Source organism: Tupaia chinensis, unplaced genomic scaffold (assembly GCF_000334495.1).
Source record: "Tupaia chinensis unplaced genomic scaffold, TupChi_1.0 Scaffold000602_1, whole genome shotgun sequence".
NCBI lineage: Eukaryota > Metazoa > Chordata > Mammalia > Scandentia > Tupaiidae > Tupaia > Tupaia belangeri.
Window position 1 is genome coordinate 902,604 of NW_006160120.1, and position 5,766 is coordinate 908,369.

The 5,766-nt window shown below is 44.8% G+C and overlaps 1 protein-coding gene across 1 annotated transcript in view; it reads right to left on the reverse strand.

Annotated features, from left to right (window-relative positions):
* The window catches only part of SLC13A3 (solute carrier family 13 member 3), a 102,877-nt gene that overhangs the window by 88,543 nt on the left and 8,568 nt on the right, over positions 1 to 5,766 (reverse strand). The window lies entirely within an intron of this gene.

Sequence of the window (5,766 nt, forward strand, 5' to 3'; positions counted from 1 at the left end):
GGCCCCGGGCGCCGGCTTAAAGCCGAGGGAGGACTCGGGGAGGGGACTGTGGCTGGGAGCCCGCCCTCGGCCTACTCCTCCGGGGACAAAGGGTGGTGCGGGCGCCCCTGGGGCTGGATGAAAGGGGCTGGGACTTGGAAAAATTTAGGCAGGAGAACGAGGGAAGCGGACCCCAGCCACTTGACTTGAAGCATCGCAACTTGCCTGGGACATGGCTTAACCTTTCCCCGCCGCCAGCGTTTACTCGCTTGTGAAACGAGCGATAGGGGCCAGGCGAGGATTAAGTTGTTCACGCGTATTACCTGGGTCCAGATTCCAGGGCTCTGCCACAAACCAACTCGTGGCTGGAGCCATGACCTCTGAGCCTCAGTTTACGCATCTTAAAAGTACGAGCACCTACGGTGTCAGCCTCTACCGGACGTGAGCGTGGTTGGGAAGCTTAAGTGAGGCGCGCTTAGCGCAGTGCGGGCGAAACGAGCGCCCCCGGGGGCTATTAGGGCAGTGGACACTGTTATTCTCTCTGGGACAAATGCGATGGCTGGGCTGTGTGGCAGGTGCATTTTAGTCTTTTGGGACCAGCAGGTGGTGTGATGGTTAAGGCGCTGGACACTCCCACATGGCTGACCACAGTTCAAGTCCTGGACCTGGTGGTTTGCTTTCCCACTTTCTCTCCCTCTCTATCTGTCTCTCTCTGGTCAAATTAAAATAAATGAATGAATAAATAAAACTAAAAAAAGAAACTGTCCAACTTTTCCAAAGCAGCCGTTTCATTTTGCATTTCTATATAAATAATGCAGTATCCCCTCCACTTTGACAGCATTTGATGTTGCGACTATTTTGTATTTTAACCATTCAGATAGGGATGCAGTGACAACTCTTCATGGTTTGTTTTTGTTTGTTCGTTTGAGAGATTTTGGCTATAGGGGCACCCGGGCTTGCTGGAATGACAGAGAGCGATAGACAGAAAGTGAGAAATCACCTCCCAGGGGGAATGGCCACACCACAATCTTTTCTCCTCTATTCTCCTCTTGGGATTTTGGCCACACATGTGTACACACCCAACATGAGTTTAAAGCCGCCAGGTCTGGGACTCGAACCATGGTCAGCCACATGGGAGTCAGCATCTTAACTACTATACCACCTACTGGCCCCTGGTGGTCATTTAAACTTGTATTTCCCTACCATCTAGTGATGTTTACCATTTCTTCATCTGCTCATTTGCCTCCCCTGTACCCCTTTACTATTTATCTCTTCTTATTCTGTGCGGGTTTTTGAATTGGGCTGTCTGGCTATTTTGCTGTTGAGTTCTGAGAGTTCTTTATATATTCTAGCCATCAGTCCTTTGTTGACTCTGCTGTGTGCAAGTACTTCTCTCAGTCTGTAGCTTGTCTTTTCATCCTCTTAACCAAGTTTTTCACAGAGTAAACATTTCTAATTTTGATATAGTTAGGTTGATCAAATTTTCCTTTGAATCGTGCGTCTGGTGATAAGCTTTTTGACAGCCCCAGTTCCCCTTCTCCATTCTGATATGCACAGCAGCTCACCTGCAGCTGCTGAAAATGCAGCTGGCTTCTCAGACTCCCTCTAGGCCTATTCCTCTTCCTCAGAAAGTTGCACCAGGATTTAGAGCCACTGTGAATTTCTTCCCCTCTATGGTATCTTGGTACTTCCGCTTGGAGTTTAGTTTTTCTATGTCCTCAGCCCTCTATGAATTTTTAAGAAATAAGAATTTGTAGTTTATAAAGCCTCTTTTGGGGAGAGTTGTTAACATGGGCACTTTCAGTATCAGAAACAGAAGTGGAACTCTATCAAAAACAGTAATAACAGGGTTGGCCCTGTGGCCTGGTGGTTTAGGAAACCAGATCCCACATGGCTGACTGTGGTTCAAATCCCTGCCATGACAGATTGCAAAACACACCAGGTGCATGTGCATGCAGGCCTCAAATCCCGACAGGATGGAGAAATGGAGGAGAAGGGATTGTGGAGCCTTCATTTCCCAGTAGAAGTTGCTTTCTCCTTTCCCTTTCTCTTTCTTTGTCTCTCTCTGGTGAGTGCATGTACCTTCTGGTAATTAAAAAATAGTGACAACAGGGGCCAGCAGATGGCATGGTGGTAAGGGCGCTGGACTCCCACATAGTTGACTGCAACTGGAACCTGGCAGCTTGCATTCTCTCTTTCCATTTTTCTCTCTCTCTCTCTCTCTGTGTGTGTGTGTGTGTGTGTGTGTGTGTCTGGTCCAACTGAAGTAAATAAATAAAGCTAAATAATTCTTTTTAAAAAATAGTGACAACAAAAATATGTTTCTAATAATGCCATCAAATATGATAACATATCATAATACCAGCAACACTGGGTCAATTCCTCCCTACCATGAGAAACTCAGGGAACATTTCATCTGGGGAGAAAAAGGTCTTTCAAGATGGAATGCCACTAGAACATAGGGATTAAAGGGCAACTGACACAGCAGAGGGAAATTACATTACTAAAAAAGAACTTAACATACTCAAATTTGAATCACTTTGAAATTTACAACCAGACCCACTGCTCTGATGAGAAATCAGCCAATTGACAACTCAGACCCTACAGAGGTGGCAAGTTTGAGATAATGCTCCTTTTTTTTGAGTCCAGGTAAGATGAGCAAATGCCCATGAAGATATTTTTTAATGAGTGTAGGAAGAGGGTAAAAAATTAGAACCCTGAAAAATTCTAAAAATATGAAAATAAAAATAGAGTGTGTGAGTTCAACACTTCTGTACCTGACCTAGGTGTAAGGGTATTAAGTTCTATCACCAGTGAATTTGTGTGTGCTTGGTCCACTGTTTAATATGCTGGAACTATTCAAAAGAACCAGCTTTACTGAAATTTGTAATTGCAGTCTATATTAGTCAAGAGAATTTAATTAAGTTTGTCTTGTATGTCAAATGTTGGTTTTCCATCTCGTTTATTCATGAATAATAATAGCCAACACTCACTGAGTGCTTGCTCTGTAATGGGCTCTATTCTAAGAGGTTTACATAATTTACTAACCAAACACTTAAATGACCCTACCAGGTAGGAGCTAATAGAGGACTCTTCAAAACTGTCATGGAAAACGGTGTTTTATGAAAAACTATGTGTGGATTTCAAAATATTTTTGTACCAAGATAAAGTTGTACTTTAATTTCATTTGTCTATGGACTTTGTTTCTGTTTTTGTTATAGGGCACGTGTGCTCACCACACAGAGATAGAGAAAGTGAGAAATCACCCCCCAAAGGGGAAGACCACGTTGCAATCTCTTCTCCTCCATTTCTCCTCTCAGAATCTTGGGCACACACTCACAGACTCCTTGAGTGATTTTTAAGCAGACTCAAACCAACCAGTCAGCCTTGTAGGACCCAGCCACCTTAACCTCCACGTCATCAGCTGGCCCGTCCATGAACTTTTGAAGTCCCTGCATATATCACCATTTTACAGAGAAGGAAACTAAAGTATAGATAGTTAGAGTAATTTAGCCAAGGACACAGAGCCTCAAAATGGGAATTCAAATCCCAGTAGTTTGGCCACAAAATCCACATGCCTGACCACTGCACAATAATGATTCATAGCATATGTGATTATTAGATACCAGAACCATGACATTAAGACTGAGCAGAAAATAAGGTAAAATAGTTTTTTTTTCTTCATGCACCAAAGCCCCTCATGGATTCAAAAGAGTTGTCGAGGCCAGACAGTGACCCAGCAGTAAAACATGATGTCCTTTGAGCCAGTCCCACTTGGGAAGGTTCCCAGTTCAAGTCCAAAGACCTTCCTGAGTACACTAGGTGCAGGCTTACTCATGATCTGGGCCGGTTGAAAAGTGGGGTAGGTCATGATGTTGAGACCCTGCTGGGCCACCTCTCTCTCTTTTTCTCTCTCTGTCTCTCTCACTCATGGAAGAAATAAATACATAAACTTTTTTTAAAAGAACTATTTCTTTTATTTATTATTTTTTTAATTTGACCAAAGAGAAAGAAAGGGAAAGTGAGAAAGCAAGCCACCAGGTCCAGGACTAGAACTGCTGTCAGCCATGTGGGAGACCAACACCTTAACCACTACACCACTTGCTGGCCCCAGTAAGTAAACTTTTTTTAGAAAAATGTAAGTGAAATAAAGAGTTGTCAACAATGTGGGTATTCGGTCAGAGGCTCCTCCCCATGTGAGTTACTCTCAGAGAACAGGAGCCAGTCGCACTCCTAAACTTCTTGTGTAGTGGGTGCTCAGCTGGGGCTGCACGTTGGAATCGCCTGGGAGCTTTCAAAAACACTGATGGTGGGAAGAGCAGATGGCATAATGGTTGCATCTCTGGACTCCCACATAGTTGACTGCAGTTTAAGTCCTAGGCCCAGTGGGTTAAACCTCATGCCGGGCACATGTGTGTGTGCATGCCCAAAATCCCAAGAGGTGAATGGAGGAGAAGGGACTATGGCATGGCCATTCCCCCTAGGGGGTAATTTGTTGCTTTCTGTCTCTCTGGCAAGCACATATACACTATTGCAAAAATCTCTCTCTAAAAGAACAAACAGACTGACAAAAACACTGATGGTAGCCAGTGGCAGTGGGCAAGGTACCTGGATCCACAGTTTGAGTCCCAGATTCAGCAACTTGAAAAACACACAGGCATGTGTGCGTGCGTGTCTGAGATCTCTGAGGAGAATGAGGAGAAGGGATTGCAGCATGGTCATGCCCCTTGGGGGTGCTTTCTCACTTTCTGTCTTCCTCTCACTCCCTCTGTTTCTCTCCAGCAAGTGCACAAGCCATATAACAACGAAGCTGATGCTGGCCCAGCCCTGGTGGTGCATGCAATAGTGCTGCCACACAGCCATAGGAGAAGGCACCAGGTTCGGATCCTGGGTTGACCTGAGCATGCTAGGCACACCCAAAATCCTAGCTGACTGGAAGGCTATTTAGGAAGAATCGAGGTGTGGAGAGACCCTGTCAAGGGCACTTCTCCCTCTTTCTCTCGGTCTCTCTTTAAATAAATAAATACATAAATATTTTTAAAAACTGTTTTGAGAGAGATTTTGCTATAGGGTGAATATGCTCGCCAGAGAAAGAAAGAAGGTAAGAAATCTCCCCCTAAGGGGAATGGCCATGCTGCAATCCCTTCTCCTTCATTCTCCTATTGGAATTTTGGGTATGCACGCACTCACACCCAGCACAAGTTTCAAGCTTCTGGGTCCAGGACTTGAAGCACCTTAACCACTATGGCACCTACCTGCTGGCCCTAATAAATAAAATTTTTAAAATGCTGATACTCAGCTCCCACCCTCCCAGAGTTTGATTTCACTGTCTAAGATGCAGTCTGGGCATTGGGATTTTTAAAGCTCCCAGCAGAGTTTAATGGGCTGGTGGGGCTGAGACCCACCGTGTGAACAATAGTGCTTTCTTGACTCTCCACCCCTCCAAAATCCAGTTCACCCTTGGCCCGATTCTGGTGGAATTATTTCCCTGATGCAGATCTAAATTGTCTTCTCTCACATCCAACCTAGAGGCTTCGACCTGAGTCAGGACACTCCGAGTTCATCCAGGATCTTGCCACTTGGCCTCGGGCATGGCTGTGATAGACGCCTTCCAACGCTGACTCAATACTCCATACTTCCCTTGGTTTTCATGTCCAGTAAGCTTGGGATTAATCACAGATACTTTCCACATTAAACTCCCTGACCTTATAAGGCTTACATTTGGGGTTTGGGGAAAGACAAATAATAAACAAACAAATGAGTACAATGTATTATAGTCCAAGGTGG